The 18,625-nt window shown below is 38.8% G+C and overlaps 1 protein-coding gene across 7 annotated transcripts in view; it reads left to right on the forward strand.

The window, feature by feature from the left end:
- The window catches only part of ZNF385B (zinc finger protein 385B), a 446,640-nt gene that overhangs the window by 145,176 nt on the left and 282,839 nt on the right, over positions 1-18,625 (forward strand). The window contains exon 2 of one of the 7 annotated variants that reach the window (XM_030917004.1): positions 5,018-5,249. The exons of the other annotated variants lie outside the window; for them this stretch is intronic. The gene's annotated coding sequence lies outside the window, so the exon portion shown is untranslated. The remainder of the gene's footprint in view (positions 1-5,017; positions 5,250-18,625) is intronic. 7 annotated transcript variants of the gene reach the window in all.

Below are 18,625 nucleotides of genomic sequence, written 5' to 3' on the forward strand. Positions count from 1 at the left end.
CTAAATATGATTTGTAACATTGTAACTGCTGTGCTGAGTCAGCCTATATGAATGGCTTTCCATTATATAAACTCTTACAAATTATTTTCTAACATGTTAGTGAATTTTGAGGTCTTAATAGGATAAATTATAGAGTGATTCTACCTTGATCGGCATGTCTTTGAAAGAATTTACATAACTGAAATATTTTTGAGAACTGATTTAGTTGAAGATTTAGACAGTTTCTTTCAATACTGTAGATTTTGTTCTTGATAACCATATATTATCACAAAGCCTTCATTTAGTTTTCTGATGCCTTTGTTAATTAACTAATTATTATTATTTTACTGAGACGGAGTCTTGCTCTGTCACCCAGGCTGGTGTGCAGTGGCACAACCTTGGCTTGCTGCAAACTTCACTTCCCAGGTTCAAGAGATTCTCCTGCCTTGGCCTCCTAAGTAGCTGGGATTACAGGCGCCCGCCACCATGCCCGGTGAATTTTTATATTTTTAGTAGAGATAGGGTTTCACCATCTTGGTCAGGCTGGTCTCGAACTCCTGACCTCAAGTGATCCGCCGGCCTCGGCCTCCCAAAGTGCTCTGATTACAGGCGTGAGCCACTGTGCCACACCTGATGTCTTTAAATTGCTTCTTTTAATTTTCACTAAGATAAGATTATACTAATTGGTAATACTAGAATATACTAGTTTTTATATGATGTATGAGCAGTGACATTTGTGAGTCCTTGATTTTACTACTTTATTGTTTTGGTCCCAGTTGATAACCAAGCAAAGAAACTTAGCCTAATTACTATGTTAAGAATGTAGAGTATTTTTAAATGAAAAATATATAATATTTTCAGAAAGTATATAAAAACTCAAGTAGCTTTGAAAAATTAGTCAGGCACTGATGTATCTACCCCCTTATTCAAAAATAAAACCTTACCTCAGATAACCCTTGCTTCTTCCTTAGTTCCCAGAAGTAATTCCTGTCTAGAATTGTGTGTTAATTATTCCCTTGCTTTTCTTTAGTTTACCACTAAATATGCGTGTTTTTAAATATATTTAGTTTTTGCCTACTGTCACATACTCATCCATAATATAATTTTTAAGATTTATACTTTTTGATGTGTAGCTGTATTTCATTCATTTTGAATGCTTCTTTAGTATGGCAAAAACCACAATTACTTTTGCATCAAACTAATAAATTTTTTTTTTTTTTTTTTTTTTTTGAGACGGAGTCTTGCTCTGCCACCCAGGCTGGAGTGCAGTGGCCAGATCTCAGCTCACTGCAAGCTCCGCCTCCCGGGTTTACGCCATTCTCCTGCCTCAGCCTCCCGAGTAGCTGGGACTACAGGCGCCCGCCTCGTCGCCCGGCTAGTGTTTTTGTATTTTTAAGTAGAGACAGGGTTTCACCGTATTAGCCAGGATGGTCTCGATCTCCTGACCTCGTGATCCGCCCGTCTCGGCCTCCCAAAGTGCTGGGATTACAGGCTTGAGCCACCGCGCTCGGCCCAATAAATTTTTTTATATCCTATATTTCAATTTATTTATATGTTCTCCTGATAATCCACATTTTGGTTATTACCTTTCTTAATTTAATTAGAAGCAGTACTGGTTTGAACATTCACATATATACATATGTACAGCTTTCTCTAGGTTATATAATTATACTCTTAGAGCATATAATCTCTGGGAAGTGAATTTACAGTTTAAGAGATGTGCATGTTCAACTTGAAATGGTATTTTTTTTTCTGTTTTGTTCATGCTGCAGCCTCAGAGTACTGCCAGATGCATTGTAAATAGTCGATTATTATATATTAAGTGAATGAATGAATGCCGAAGTATTTCCCTAAGTTGTAGTATCAGTTTACACTCTGACCAGCAGCAGATGATCATTCTTTTGTGTCACATCCTCTGCAACACTTCAGACTGTCTGACTTTTTAAAATCGTTGACAATCTGGTGGTTGTGAAATGCTATCTCATTGGGGATTTAATTTGCGTATCCCTGGTAACTAATGAGGCTGAGCATCTTTTCATGTTTATTGGCCATTTGTGTTTCTTCTTTGGTTAAATTCCTATTCATATCATGTGGCCATTTTAATAAAATCACTAATTTAAAAAAATTTATTTGTTGTAGTTATACAGTAGAGCTAGCTAATTCTTTTTCAGTTTTCTATGTTGCAGATAAATTCTCACATGGAATGGCTCGAGTTTTTATTCTTTTTGGTGAATCTTGGTAAAATTAATCTTTAATTTTAATATAATCAAGTATTTTTATTGCTTTTATGAATTGTGCTTTTTAATATTCCATTTAAGAAGTGTTTCTCTACCTCGAGATTATACAGATCCCAAATATATTAATCTATGATTGCTCTAATTTAGCTTTAAATCTTGAATTTACCAGCAACTGTTTTTATGCAGTCAATTGTATGCATTTTTCTTTCTTCTATACAGACAACCAGTTGTTCCAGAGTCATTTAGTGAATAGTTTCTTCTTCCCCTCTGGCTTTCAGTATTCACTGTGCCAAAAATCAAGTTTCTGTGTATGTGCAAGTTTCTTTTTATACTCTGTTCCGTTCCATTGAATTGTCTCTACACCAATGTCATAATATGTTAATAACTGTGAATGTATAAAAATTATTCACAGCTGACTGACCAAAGCACTACACATTGTTTTTCTTCTTTAGGATTGATATTTATCTTGGCCATTTGCTTTTCCATGCAAATGTTGAGTCTTTTTATCTAAGTGCATGGTTTACCTCTCCATAAATTTATGTCTTCTTTAAAATCTTCATGTATGTTTTATAACTTTCTTCAAAATGGCTTACACATCTCGCTATATATACTTCTAGGTATTTTACTTGCTCTGCTGCTATTTTAAGTGATATATTTTTATAACATATGTTTGCTAATTGATCATTGTTAATACATATAAAGGCAATTGACTTTGTATGTTTATTTGTATTCATCTTGTTAAATTGTCCAATACTAATATTTATCTTTATATTATTTTATATTGTATATAAATATAAATCACATAATCTACAAATGTTAAGTGTCTTTGCTTCATCTTGTCTATTTCTTAGACCTTGTATTGTTTTCTGTTTGTTTGTTTCTGTCTTATTCCATTGGCCACAACCTTCAGCAACTTAAATGGAAATGGTCAAAGTATGCATTATTGCCTTTATTCCTTATTTTATAGGGAATACTTTCAAGTTTCATCAATAGGTATGATAATTTTTTAATAGCTGTCCTATAAATATTATGAAATTTTCTTATATTAGTAGTATGCTAACAATTTTTGTTATAAATACTGCATTTTATTAAATACTTTATTGAAATAATTGTATGGTTTTACATTTATATATGTATGTAATGAATTACATTTATTGCTTTTCTAATTAAAGCAGTTGTGATTTCCAGGTAAATTCACCTAGTTTACAATATTTAATTTTTAATCCATTACTGAATTCAGAGTGCTGATGATTTTGTTCAACCTGTTGTCATGAGGAAGAATGAAATAATTTCTTGCATTTTGCTAATATGGTTTTGTTATAGTATATAATAGCCTGATAAATAAGTTAAGAAATATGTCTTCCATTTTCATTCTTTGGATGAAAATTTGTGAGATTGAATTTATTCCTTAAAAGGTTAGAAAAACTCACATTTATAACCAATCTTACGTAAATGATTTGAGTTTTCTAGTTCTACTTGAGTCAATTTTGGTTAAGTTTTATTTTTCTAAGAATGTTTTCATTGCATTTATGCTTTCCACATTGTGTTATAAATTTATTAATTATAGCACTTAAAAACCAGTTTAAAATTTTGAAACATCTCTGTGTTTTTCTTTGTATTGCTAACATTGTTCATTTGTGTATTTGTTTGTAATGTATTGAAACTTTATCATTACTTACCTTTTCATCTGTAGCTATTCTTTGGCCTTAAAGTCTATTTTGTCTGACATTAACATATTTACTTCAAGGGGCTGGGCATAGTGGCTCGTTTCTGTAGTCCCAGTGCTTTGGGAGGCTGAAGTGGGGGCATCACTTAAGGCTAGGTGTTTGAGATAAGCTTGGGCAACATAGCAGGATCCTGTCTCTACGAAAAAAAGAAAAAAATAGCCGGGCATGGTGGCACACAACTGTAGTAACAGCTACTTGGGAGGCTGAGGCAGGAGGATCACTTGAGCCCAGGAATTCAAGGTTATAGTAAGTATGATTACACCACTGCATTCCAGCCTGTGTGTCAGAGCAAGACTCTCTCTGTAGTAATAATAATGAAACTACTTAAAGGTTCTTTAGTATTTTCTTTTATATTTCTTATAAAGAACATATAATTTTGTTATGTTTTTATCTTTTATATTTAACCTAATATTTATTTTGAATTGAATCCAAACAGTTGAGTCCATTTATGCTTATAGAGATAATTGATACGGTTGGATTTCTCTCCTACAATCTTATGTGTTTTCTCTTTCCCTTCTTTCCTCTGTTCCTCTCCTCCCCTTTCCTCCCCTCCCATTCCCTCCCCTCCTCTTCCCCTCCCCTCCTTCTCTCCCCTCTTCCCTGCTCTCCTTTCCTCTCCCCTCCCCTCTCTCCTGCTCTCCTTTCCTTTCCCCTCCCCTCTCTCCTGCTCTCCTTTCCTCTCCCCTCCCCTCTCTCCTGCTCTCCTTTCCTCTCCCCTCCCCTCTCTCCTGCTCTCCTTTCCTTTCCCCTCCCCTCTTTCTCTCCCCTCTCCCCTGCTCTCCTTTCCTCTCCTCCTTTGTCGTGCTTTTGGATGGAATACGCTTTGTCTGTTCTTAAAATTTCATTTCGGCTTTCTACATGTTTGGAAGTTTTTATTCTAAATGTATTCTTTTGGTGGTTACTCCAGATGTTTTCATTTCGGGCTATTTCTCCCCAAAATAAGGCATTATTGTCACTATTTTAAATTTTTGATATGTTTTTGGATTTACCCTTTGAGAGAAAGCATTATCGAGCCTAAATCTGTTTTGCATGTGATGACCTTTGCTTTACGCTCTCCCAATGTTATTTCCTTAGGAACATACTTATTTGAGATAAATGTGGAACATTAGCTCTGTTCAATATTGTTTACTGTGAAAACAACTCCTGATTTGGACTAAGAGAACTGTTAATTAATATACAGACCTGGGAGCTCATCTGATTACAAATATATGAAAATCTGTTGAAGAAAACATAACCTTAGCTTCCTTGGATGGTTCCCTCTTAACTGAGTGCATACCTTGGAGGGACTTGGAAAACACATTCACAGGTAATTAGAAGAGATGATCCCCTTCGTGTATGAAGCTTCCTTATGTCAGAGCAGCCTGCATGCATTTGTGAGATCTCATTTCTTAAAACTCGGTTGAGCATATTTTTTTAGGATCAGGAAAGCAATAGCTAGGCTGCTGTAAGAACATCTATTGAAGACGTATTTGATGCTATCATGTTAACATGCTGTTCCCATTGCTGTATCTTTCTCAGCAAACCTGGTGGCAGTTAAAATCTGTCATTTCCTGTATGAAAGTTAGTCTGAACCCAAACCACTGCTTGTCATACCAAGTGGGCAATGCAGCCCGTATATTTACCAATAGCTTTGGTCATCCCTTCTTGAAGCTCAGATGTTAGTAAGCTAGTATTTCCTTGTCCTTCATCTGTCATCATAGCCTCTGGGGAAAACACAGTGCAAAGTGTCACCTTACAAAGAGGGAGCATGATGTATTTGTAATGGATATATAATGAAAGAGGAGGTGGAGAAACTACACCTTTCACCTGGGTGCAGTGAGCACTGCAAGAGACAGGTTAAGTTAAAGGTGGCGAAGGCTTCATAGGTATTGTGATTGCCTCCTCTCCAGCTTGGTCGGCTCATGCAATAGGAATGGTTATCTTAAATAGGTTAATAGGAAGGCCAGAAAACAATGGATGTTTACCCTGGATGTCCTTTGAAACCTCGGGTGGGCTCATGGGTGGAGGCAGGAAGAGGAGGCTTACTAGACTAGGTTGTCCATGGGCAAAATATAGAAACTTAGGAGACTGAAAATGGTGGCATGGTATGGTTAGGAGGGCAAGACATGCGGAAGTTCCTGGCAGTTCATGATAAGCTGGCTTGTGAGGAGGATTCCTGAGGAAGATCAGATTAATTATTAAAAAAAATATATATATATATGTATATATATATACACACACACACATATATATATACACACACATACACACACATACCCACACACACACAGGGTTTTAAAGTGGGAGTAAATTTGTAATCTTCACATTGTCTTCCCCTTCTGTTGTCTGCTTCTATGAGTGATTACCTTTAAAATGAAAATAGAAATTTGGCTTTTTTTTTTTTTGTTAATAGATACAGGAGCTCACTCTGTTGACCAGGCTGTTCTCGAACTCCTGGCCTAAGTAATCCTCTCATCTCGGCCTACCAAAGTGCTGTGATTACAGACATGAGGCACCACACTTGGCCGAAAGTAGAAATTTGTAAAGGAACAATATATATAGAAGGAGTCATTTAAAAGCCAGGCATTCATAATTCTCAATGTTTAATTTGATGATTTAGTGTGTACTGAACTGTAAAAGTAGTACATTTAAGTATAGCTCAAAGTACAGATGTTAGAATTGTCCTACACTGGAAGAAATGTGTATGTATATATATCTTTATGATAATATATATAATATATGATAATATATAATGATTATATATAATATATAAAGTTATATATGATTATATATCTTTGATCATAAAGTAAGGAATATGCTGGAAGAAATATATATATCTTTATGATAATATATGATTTTATATATATGATTATAATATGTAAGATATAAGCGATAAAGATATATATGATTATATATACCTTTATGATTATATGTATCAGTGATTATAAAGTAAGGAAAACACTTTTTTTTATTATACTTAAGTTCTAGGGTATATGTGCACAACGTGCAGGTTTGTTACATATGTATGCATGTGCCATGTTGGTGTGCTGCACCCATTAACTCATCATTTACATTAGGTATATCTCCTAATGCTATCCTTCTCCCCTCCCCTTCCCACGACAGGCTGAGGTATGTGATGTTCCCCTTCCTGTGTCCAAGTATTCTCATTGTTCAATTCCCACCTATGAGTGAGAGCATGCAGTGTTTGGTTTTCTGTTCTTGATAGTTTGCTGAGAATTATGGTTTCCAGCTTCATCCATGTCCCTACAAAGGACATGAACTCATCCTTTTTTATGGCTGCATAGTATTCCGTGGCATATATGTGCCACATTTTCTTAATCCAGTCCATCATTGATGGACATTTGGGTTGGTTCCAAGTCTTTGCTATTGTGAATAGTGTCACAATAAACATACGTGTGCATGTGTCTTAATAGCAGCATGATGTATAATCCTTTGGGTATATACCCAGTAATGGGATGTCTGGGTCAAATGATATTTCTAGTTCTAGATCCTTGATGAATCGCCACACTGTCTTACACAATGGTTGAACTAGTTTAAGACCCAGTATTTAAAACAAGTGAAGCTAAAATTCTCATTATTGATGTGTCAGCATGCGTGTGGATAAATAAAATCTTAGATAAATGCTTTCTACATTAAAGAACAATATCCTTTGTAATAGTAAAGATTATTCTTAAGAAATACTGATGCTTCATATCATGTTCTTTTTAAAATGTTGGTAGAATAATGAAATTTCATTAATTCAGGATTTACTAAATGAGATATTATGAATGTCACTGGCTCAGCATAGCATAAACATTAAGCTACCTAATGAGAAACCTATTTGCCAAGAAATTTAGTAGTAAAAATGTCTTCAGATGACAATATTAATTTCTATAAGGAAAAGTCACTTTCAAGGATTCCAATACATTTATGCAAATAATAACAGCTAATAACAAATAACATGTAATAACAAATAATTACATACAATGTAATAACAAATTGTATATGATGTCCTATGCTTTTCCCTTTCCTCATCCTCATAATTGTTTTTGTAAGTATAATGAGAGGTAGGAAACAACTCAGCAAGAGTTGAAACTATCATGAGAAGGTTTTTGTTTATTTATTTGTTTGAGACAGGGTCTCACTCTGTCACCCAGGCAGGAGGTCCGTGGCATGACGACGGCTCACTGCAGCCTCAGGCTCCTGGGCTCAGTTGATCCTCCACTTCTCAATAGCTGGGACTACAGTAGTGTACCACCACGCCTGGCTAGCTTCTAAAAAATAATTTGTAGAAATAAGGTCTCACTGTGTTGCCCAGACTGGTCTCAAACTACGGGGCTCAAGTAATCCTCCCACCTGGGCATTCCAAAAATGTTAGGATTATAGGTATGAGCCACTGTGTCCAGCCATACTTTCTTATTCTCTTTCTGTCTATCCCTCCCTCCCTCCCTCACTCCATCTATCAGTCTATCTTGGCAGAACAAGGTAGAAGTGGTGCCATTAGGAAGGGGAAAATATTTACATAAAATCTAAAGAAAATTGGTGTTTATCTCCTCAAAAGTTTAAACTTTAGAATGTATATATTTGTTTGACTTGTTCACGTTCATGGAAGCCAAAAATGGAAACTTTCTTGTATGAGAAAATAAGCAGTCACTTGGAAATAATTTTTTATTTCTTATTTTATATGAACACTTCTACTTTTGGCCTAGTTTTTTTGAATATTCATTTTGAGGGCCTACAAATTTAAACAGTTTTTTCTCAGTTACCATTGATGCATAACAGAGTACCTCAAAACTTTGTAGCTTAATGCACAGCAGTCATTTAATTATATCTCAGAGTATCTGTGGGTCAGTAATTCAAGAAAAATTCAGTTGGGCAGTTCAGACTCAGAGGCTGACATATGGTTACAGGTAGGCAGTAGCTGGTGCTAGAACAGCTGGAAACAAGCTGGGCATTTGTCTGTCTTTGCTCAGGTCGTCTCAGCTATGTGATCTCTTCAAACAGGCTAGTGTGACCTTCCTTACTGCATGGTGGCCTTAGGAGAATCTGATTGTTGATACGGTGGCTCAGGGGTCCAAGCCAACGTGTTTCAGCTTTTATCTCAGCTTCATCACCTTTAATCACCTACCCTCAGAAAGACATTCACTGCCACTTTTACCACATTCTGTTGGTTAAAAGCAACTTGCCAATTCACCCAGAATAAAAAGGAGAGGAATTAGACTACCTTATGAATTAAAGGTTCTAGAAGAGACTGTGGAATAAGAGGGACAAGATATCTTTGGAATATACTGTTTGCTACACAAGTTTTAAGTAAAGCAGATACATAATTTATATGCAACATTTTTACGTGCTGAACGTAATCTAACTCAGGATTTTTTTAGTGCCTCTAAAGCATTTTCCCAAGAAAATACGGAAACTGTCTAGATTACCCTGTAATAGAACTGCAACATAAAATGGAAAATAAATCAGGGATTACACATAGTTTTATAAGCATCTGAGATTTATTGAAGACGTATTTCTTCACAACTGGGATTTTAAGAATGAAAAAATATGACCTACTCTATTATGAAAACCATTATTTAAGCCAAAATGAGAATTTCACAATGACTCTCCTCTCACTTAAACCTTTTCTCTGGGTGTGTTTGTCACTAGAGCATTGACTGGCACAGTTCTTTAGATGAATTTGGTAAGCATAAAAAAAATAGTGACTGATGTCTCCAAATGCAACCCCTCAAAAGCAAGATGAGCCCAACCCATCGAACTTAACAAAATCATGTGTTTGTTAGGATTGATGGGGTGTTAGACAAAATGTTTGAGGTGGTCCTTATTATGCCTTGCATTGCATTATGTAGCTATTATGGGCCATGGAATTCAGCGATATTGAAAAGCAGACAAAATACAGGCATAAATTATTTAAATGGGCATACCACTCCCTCATTTTTAATGAAATCAAGAATAAAAGCAAAATTTAATGATATATATTTATTTATGATGGGTATTTATCATTACTTTATGATGAGTAAATAATGAATAGTCATCATTTACTCATCATAAAGTAAAACTTAATATTTAACATTATTTAATAGTTTAATATTTAATATTTATTTATGATGGGTATTTATCATTATTTTGTAATGGGTAAATATTTACCAATCATAAAGTAAAAGGGCATTTTGCATATATCAACCTTAATTTAATATTTTATCACACAGGGCAAAGAAATTGTGTTCATATGTCTTAGATTTTATTACACGTTGACTGCAGTAGACCCTGAACTGATTATAAAGTTCTAGGTATGGGGTATCCATTAGCATACATTCTTAACTCATGGAACCAGCTGTACTTTTGGTCCCAGTGCTTTCTCAGTAAATCCCTTTTTCTGGAGCTACCTACAATCCTCATGCAAACACACTTCTAAATCTTATGATTGTGAAGAAATCTGTGGTTTGTGGTTGTTTACTCTGTATATGACATGTTACATATTTAAACTAAAGAGCAAACATCTGGAAGTTAGGAAGTCAGAGGTGGGGTGTGGATTCTGGGATTATCAGTGGTTCCAAGTGAGATATGAGTTTGGAAGTCATCACCTACAATGGGGGGATGTGGCCAGTTTAGGGGAGGGTTCAAGTGGTACCAAGAAGTACAGGATTTGGCATGAGCTATTATCACATAAAAGTTATCCTTATTCTTCTGAGAGTTAGAATTAGGTTATTTGTGAGTGAGTGAGATTATTTGTCTTAATGGCTTGCATGTGTATATATGTGTTTAATTTTGTCAGCAATAATGGATGACTTGGATGTGCATGGTTTGGGGGTAGGTATAAACAGCAAAATTTTTGACAGATATGGGAGATAAAACTGCCAGCATTAGAACAGTTCTACATTCAGAAAACTCTTTTTTTTTTTTTTTTTTTTTTTTTTGAGACAGAATCTCGCTTTGTTACCCAGACTGGAGTGCAGTGGTGCTGCTCAGCGCACAGCAACCTCTGCCTCCCGGGCTCAAATGATTCTTGTGCCTCAGCCTCCTGAGTAGCCAGGATTACAGGCATGTGCCACCACACCTGGCTGATTTTTTGTTTGTTTTAGTAGAGATAGGTTTTCACCATGTTGACCAGGTTGGTCTCGAACTCCTGACCACAGGTGATGCGCCCACCTCCCCCTCCCAAAGTGCTGGGCTTATAGGCATGAGCGAGCCACCACACCCGGCCAGGAAATTCTTTTTAAAAGCATGAATGTTTAAGGTTTGGGAAGGATCATAGATGTTGTCCTAAATTTTAACCTTCCTAAGGATGATACTTCTGGCTGTTACCCTAACCCTTTTAACAGCCATAACTTTTGATCCCACAGCCTTTTTATTGTATAATACAGCACTTGCCCGAATCTGCCTTTCCTAACTGTCTCCTTTGTTAAGTGGGCATTGCATGGTGGAAAATAAAGCTGACTGCTGGGTTTAAATCCTAACTCTACCACCTACTTATTGGATATTCTTTGGTAAGTAACTTAAGAGCTCTTTGCCTCAGTTGCCGTGTATATGAAATGGGAATAACGATAGTTCTTGCTTATGAAGGTGTCATGGAATTAACTGAGATAATGTTGCTGTAATAACAGAGGTTGGCACGTGTATTCAATAAATATTAACTATGGTCATTGTTACTGTTATTATTTGTAGTAGTATTATTCCTGCCCCTTACATCTTCCATGGTCCTTCCTATTCCTCCTCCTATGCTTTAGACTTTCTAAGTAGCTCGGTTCTTCATAGGTTTGTCTAACTGGGCATGGCTGTCTGCAGGGCAGAGTAAACTGACTTGGCATTTTGCTTGAATTTCCAACGTTCATATGTTTACCACTGTACCCATTTTGCTTAGAACCTTTCCTGGCATGGTAAGTATTTATCAAGGAATATTATTTTATGATATCTATTCTGGAGGCTAGATTATTAAGAAAATTAGTGTGTCCTAACCTTTTATAGGACAAAAATAGGGGACTGGAATTACAAGAAAATTATTACACTGTGAGTGGACCAATATAAAGATGTATGAGTTAAGCAAGAAACACACAGCTCAGTGTTTTAGATAACACTTAGGATTCATCTAATCCCATTCCTTAGCCAACCAGAGGCATTTCTTTTATAACATGCATTTATTCAGCCAATCATTAATTATTGAGAACCTATTTTGTGCCAAGCCTTATGTTAGGCACTGGAGATACATGGTAAGTAAAGCAGATTTGGACCTTGTCCTGATGGAGCTTACAGTGAAATGGGTGCAACCAACATTAATAAAAAATAATCATGCAATTATGTGATAGGTACTGTGAATGAAGCACCTAGGGAAAAATTAGAATAAATAGCAGGGAGAAGGAGTCTAGATTACGGGGAGAGGGAATAGTTACAGTGGTCAGAGAGGAAATTAGCTGAGATTGAAGATTAAATAGGAGTTAACTAGTTGAAAAAAGAAATGAGCATTCTAAGCAAAAGGAGAAAGTGTGATGATGAATTTGAAGAATTAAAGAAGGCCATCGTGACTGGAGCCGAGAGAGAGAGGAACAGGAGTCAGAAATGATGTAAGAGAGGTAAATATAGGTAAGAACTAATTCCATTTCATCCAATGCATTTATCCTATTTTCCACTCTTGAAAATATAAATGCTGCTTGATGGAGGATGAGATTGTGTCCCCATAAACCCATCTTTAGTTGAAAATATTGTAGGTTGAAAGTGCATTTAATACACCTAACTTACTGAACATCAGAGCTTAGCCTAGCCTACCTTAAATATGCTCAGAACACTTTTATTAGCCTACAGTTGGGTAAAATCTGGTGACACAGTCCACTGTGGAGTGTGGGTTGTTTACCCTCCTGATCACATGGTTGACAGTACGCTGTGGCTCACTGCTGTTGCCCAGCCTCGTGAGAGGGTATAGTGCTGCATGTTACTAGTCCAGAAAAAGATCAAAAGTCAAAATTTGAAGTATGACTTTTATTGAATATGATTCACTTTACACCATTATAAAGCCTAAATGTTGTGTTAATAAGCCAAGCCATTATAAGTTGAGGACTGTCTACACAATGGATTGAAGGAAGGGCAAGAAAAGTTAGGAGATTATTAGGAGAGATGCTTCTCAAACTTTAGTGTTCCTATAAAGCATATGGGGGTCTTGTTAAAGTGCAAATTCTGATTTAGTACATTAGATACAAAGCCTGAGAATCTGCCTTTCTAACAAGCCCTCAGTGATGCTGGCGATTCTTGTCCTGAGATCTCACTCTGAGCAGTGAGTACCTGGATGAAACTACACTAGTGGTGATGGAAATGGAAAGGGACAAATTCAATTCAGATTAGAGAAACAAAACCAAAAGAGCATAGTGAAGCAGATGAGAGGCATGGTGAAAAGAGGAGATATTAAGGATGGTGTCTGTGTTTCAGGCTTACGTAACTGGTTGTGGATAGTGCTACTCACTTTAGGATGTTTAGGGAGTTTTAACATATTCTGTTTTGTGTATGAACAAGGAGGCTAGTAGTAGGGTAGAATTCTTGAGAAAAGTGGAAATGGTTTGAAGTTGCTACCAGGGAGTATTGAAGAGAACATGGATTAAGAAAATGTAGAAAGTTTACTATGAAATGTTGAAGATTGGGGATTGGAGACTAGAAATGATAGTATTATCAGTGGGAGAAAGAATAATTTTATCCAACAAAACTTAGCAACCCAGAAGTAGAGAATGTAATAGTTGAATTAGTGTAAGATATAAATTTTTCTGTGAGTGTTGGCCAAAGATAGTGTATCACTAGAGTTATCCATGTTGATGAGTGTCATGCCAGGCCCCTATTGACTTCAATAGGGATGGCATCATGTTTGAGAGGCCAAAGAAGGGACCAAAAGCCAGCAACCAAAACATAGAGTTTATCAAGGGGACTTACATACATGGCAGTCCAGTGGAAGTAGGCCGAACAGAACTGCTACCACTTGCAAAACAAACAAACAAACAAACAAAAAACAAACCAAAAAAACCCATGCAGTTTATATAGCATTTTTGCAGTAGACTGAACAGAACTGCTACCGCTCATTTAAAAAAACGCAGTTTATATAGCATTTTTGTAGTAGGGAACATAACTGCTACCACTTATTTTTAAAAATGCAATTTATATACCATTTTCACTGAGCATCCTCCCCCTAGCAACCTTTACCTGGCAACTTTCATTTAACCCAAATAAAGGACCTTGATTCCCTCTATAGCCTGCGTTCCATGGGATGGGCCGGGATTCAGATGTTCCTGATAAATATGGAATGAATCTCTGGGTTGGCCACTCCCAGATTCTTTAGCTTGGATTCTGAACACACATTCTTTTTATACCATAGAGTCATTCTCAGCATATGCTTAAGTTAAACTCTTGCTATCAGGTACATCTGCCATACATTCCACCCCAGCATACCCTCAAATGGACCTCACATTCTTATCATGTCATTCTTCCACTATTTCCCCGGGGCCAGGTATATAAAGAGGAGCACTGCAGTCAGACACTGCAGCAGCAATACAAACTACAACAGAAAAAAAAAATAACATATATAATAACAGTCTTAGAAAGTTTTGCCAAGTGTTGGGGAATTGATTAAACCACATGGTTATAGGGGTGTAAGACAGAGATTCTATAGCAGGAATACGTATACCTAGGGCCTGCATGGCTTGGGTTACATTGTGAGAGTAAATCAGTGATAGATACATCACATTTGGTTTTAATTAATGCTCAGGTTCCATTTGGGCAGCAGTTAAGCTGTCCAGGGCCATGCGATTTTGCTAAGAATGGTGCACAACCCACTACCTGTATCTGCTCTGCCATTATCCACCCTATCCTATCATGTACAGCCTACCCCACAGTGGGGGTAACATTAACTTGCTTCCATACTAGGAGGAAAATATGTTGTCTCATCTTGTTGATGGTGGGAAACTCACTACATGAGGTGCAATTGTCACTAAAGGGAAATGGATGAGCGTCATTATACCAAGTACAGAAGTGGCTCCAGGTGCTCAGGTGAGCTGCTTGGAGCAGGCCTGTGGTGGAAGAGAGGGGCAGCTCTCTGCAGACACAACAGTCTGTTTGTTCTAGGGAGAGACCCGCACCTTTGCTCAGTCAGTGAAGAGGTTTGCTGCACACCACACCATCTGTGGGTGGAAGGGAAGATGTTTAAGTGGGTGCAAGAAAGGACAAGTTATGGCCATTTAACAAGTCACAAGAAGTTCTGTCATTTTGAGACCACCACCCCTGGTAGTAGCCTGGTGCCTGCATTACAATACCAAATGGACTGGCCCCGCCTCTGCAGCACATGGCAGGAGGACAGAGTAAGACAATGGAGGTATTAAAATGTTCCGTAATAGGAGGATGACAGTCCTCTTGCACAAGGGAGAACTAACATTCATTATTTTAAAAGTACGAGGGGGAGTCAGATGTAAAATAGATGCAATCTGTATATTCTGTTCTAGGCCCTTCCTCCGTGGAGTGGAAATATCAAACGATTGGGGAATGATTTGCTATTTCCAGGGCCATGTAATGCTGTGCTCCCGGGTAGGTAGTCCTGTGGCAAGGGCAATAGAGGTTTCCTTGAGTCCCAGGTTGGGCAAAGGTATACTGTCCCTCACGCTGTCTACCTGGATCCCATTGGTGGTATCTAGTCCTTGTGTCAGGAGAGTGTAAGTGCTGGGGTGATGAGACATACATGTTCATCCAGGGTACAAGTAGCTGCTGGTAAGTGGCATGTCCACAGAGCCAGAGAACACATCTCCTCCGGAGTCGTTGCATCAACAGTCCATTCATCCATTCAATCAGCCTGGCTGCTGTAGGATTGTATGGCAGGTGGAAACGTCAGTGAATATCCAGGGCCTCCTTCCATTCCTGCACTTTGTGTATGGTCAAGTGCAAGCCCTGATTACTGTCGAAATCTGTGGGGATGCCATAGGTCACATACAGCCGCACTAGTCTTACTGTGGTACTTTTCTGTGTGGCATACTTGCTGGGATATGCCTGCAGTAGCCCTGTGCAGGTGTCCACACAAGTCAAGGCATACCAATCAGGTAGAGGCAAAGGTTCCATGTAGTCTCCCTGCCACTGTTGCACTGGGCTCTGGCCCCAAGCGATCTGTGCCTATCATGTGGCAAGGGCCTGGAGGCATTCCTGTGCACAAGTAGGACATTGCTGTCAGACACGTACTATGTTTTTATTTAGTAGTAGCAGGCCCCAGTTCTTCACTATGGCTCAAAGGGTACATTGTCCCCAGTGTTACCTTATGTAGCCAACGGGCCACATCTGTGGGGACTTCCTTGAGAAGACATATGCAGGCTAGCTCATCTGCCTGTTGATTTCCAGGTGGTGTAGACACCGTGTGGGCATCCTCATGGTAGATCGTTATATGCATGCCCCGAATATGATGGGGAATGTCCTTCCATGTGTCAGCACCTCAAAGGGGGTGCCCTGCTACCATTCACTTCTACAATCCTGAGCTTCCTATTGTAGTGGCCACATGGTGAGTCCCTTAAAGAAGGCCTATACCTTATCCATAATGGCAGACAGAACAACATTAGTCTCACTGACCAAGTGAGACAGCAAGGTGGGAACTGCAGTTTGTAAGCTGGAAAAAGACTCAGAAGTTAGCATGATATCATCAGTGTAATGGAAACACAAACCCACTCAGGTTGGTTCATCCACTGAGATCTGTGGCCACTAGGCTAAGACAGATGGTGGGGGACTATGTAATATTCCTGGGGCAAGATGATAAAGTTTCATTGTCCTCCTTTCCAGGTGAATGCAAATTGATTTTCACTCTCTGGGGCAAGGCGGATGCTGAAGAAGGCATTGGCTAAATCTACGGCAAAATAGTATGTGCCAAATGCCTCTCTTATCATCAGAAGGGAGGCAATACTGAAAACAGCTGCATACATTGGAGAGACCACCTTATTTAATTCCCTGTAATCTACTATTGTTCTTCACATTCCATCAGGCTTCCACAGGGGCCATACAGGGCTGTTTTGTGTGGGGTATGTGTTGGCCCTATACTGCCTAAATTCTTAATAATCCTTGTAATTCCATCATGCCCCCTCACGTGCCTGGCAGTGAGTATTGGTATTGTTTCAGTGCCACTCTTCACCATGGGACTAGCAGCTGTACCACAGTGTCTATTTCACATTTCTCTGATCCCAAGCTTCACCATCCTAACTCTCAGTCGAATTCCCAGGCCCATTGTTTAGAGGGTCAGGCTTGATAAGTTATCGATTCCCAAGAGGTATTCCAAGATGGGAGCCATGTATACTAAATAGAGTTTTGGTAGCAGTCTTCTCACTTATAATGCTAGTTGAACCTGTTGATCATGGCTACCCTCCCTAACCACCTATTGCTGTTATAGGCCCTTGGAACTGATGATGAATGTCACCATGTGTGAGAGTGCATTCGGCTCTTGTATTAGTCTGTTTTCACATTGCTTGCTATAAAGATACTAACTGAGACTGGGTAATTTATAAAGGAAACAGGTTTAATTGACTCACAGTTCCACATGGCTGGGGAGGCCTCTGGAAACTTACAATCATGGTGGAAGACAAAGAAGAAGCAAGTACTTTCTTCACAAGGCAGCAGGAGAGAGGAGAGCGTGTGAAGGAGGAATTGCCAAACACTCACTATCAAGAGAAGAGCATGGGGGAAACCACCCCTGTGATCCAGTCACCTCCTACCAGGTCCCTCCCTTGACATGTGGGGATTATGGGGGTTACAGTTTGAGATGAGATTTGGGTGGGGACACAGAGCCAAACCATATCAGCTTCAGTATTCAGTAGGGCATGCACAATCTGCCTATTCTTAGGTGACCAGTATGTAGCTAGTTCCACCTGTCGTCTCTGGTCCCTGGACACCCTGGCCACCACTGTTTTTATCAAGATTCTGGAGCCTTGGCCTTCATCCTAGTCTAATGAGGTTGGTGCCTGCTATTCCTCTGCAGAAGGGGTAGTGGGCTGAACTTGAAGCTCCTTAGTGATCCACTGTTCTGGCTTGAGCTTCTGCCCCAGTCTGACCAGAACAGCATTAGGCTGTTTATCTGTTTTCTCAGCAGGTGTCCCTGCCAGTACCAGGTCATACCACATTTGTTGCCAGACCACCCTGGTGGGTCCCTTAGCTGTCTCCTTTCCTTTGGCTCCTTTGTCTTTCTTCCTGGCAGCACGTACCATGTGCCTATGTATAATTTCTCCATTTCCCCTAAGTTGGGGGCTGCTTGGGCTGCCCAAGACAGTGGCTGTCCTACCAGGGGACTTAGGATAGACACTGATGAACTATACCATTGGTTGGGTGCCAACTAAGTGTCTTTCATGCTGGCAGTGAAAAGCTCAGTGGACCTTGGTAATACCCAGCATAGATAGCATGCTTCATCTCTAATTCTTGGAGGATGTCCTGCAGTTCCTCCATAGTCTGTAATTGCAAAGGAGACATGAGGATGTTGCCCTCATTTGGCCAGGCTTCCTTGCAGCCCACAACCATTCAGCTAAGAAGGGGATGGCCAGTCCTCATTATTGGCATTCTAGAGGTGCTTCCTCAGGGTCAGATGGTTTGGGATGGATGCTATTTTAACTCATCTTGAGTCTGGAGAGTAGAATACTCTCTTCCGCCATGTCCCATAGATGGAGAAGCCACCACCATAAACTCTCTTCCCTTCTGCCTGAACCTGTTTCCCAACTCCACTAA

The sequence above is a fragment of the Rhinopithecus roxellana genome, chromosome 14, assembly GCF_007565055.1.
Source record: "Rhinopithecus roxellana isolate Shanxi Qingling chromosome 14, ASM756505v1, whole genome shotgun sequence".
Taxonomy (NCBI): domain Eukaryota; kingdom Metazoa; phylum Chordata; class Mammalia; order Primates; family Cercopithecidae; genus Rhinopithecus; species Rhinopithecus roxellana.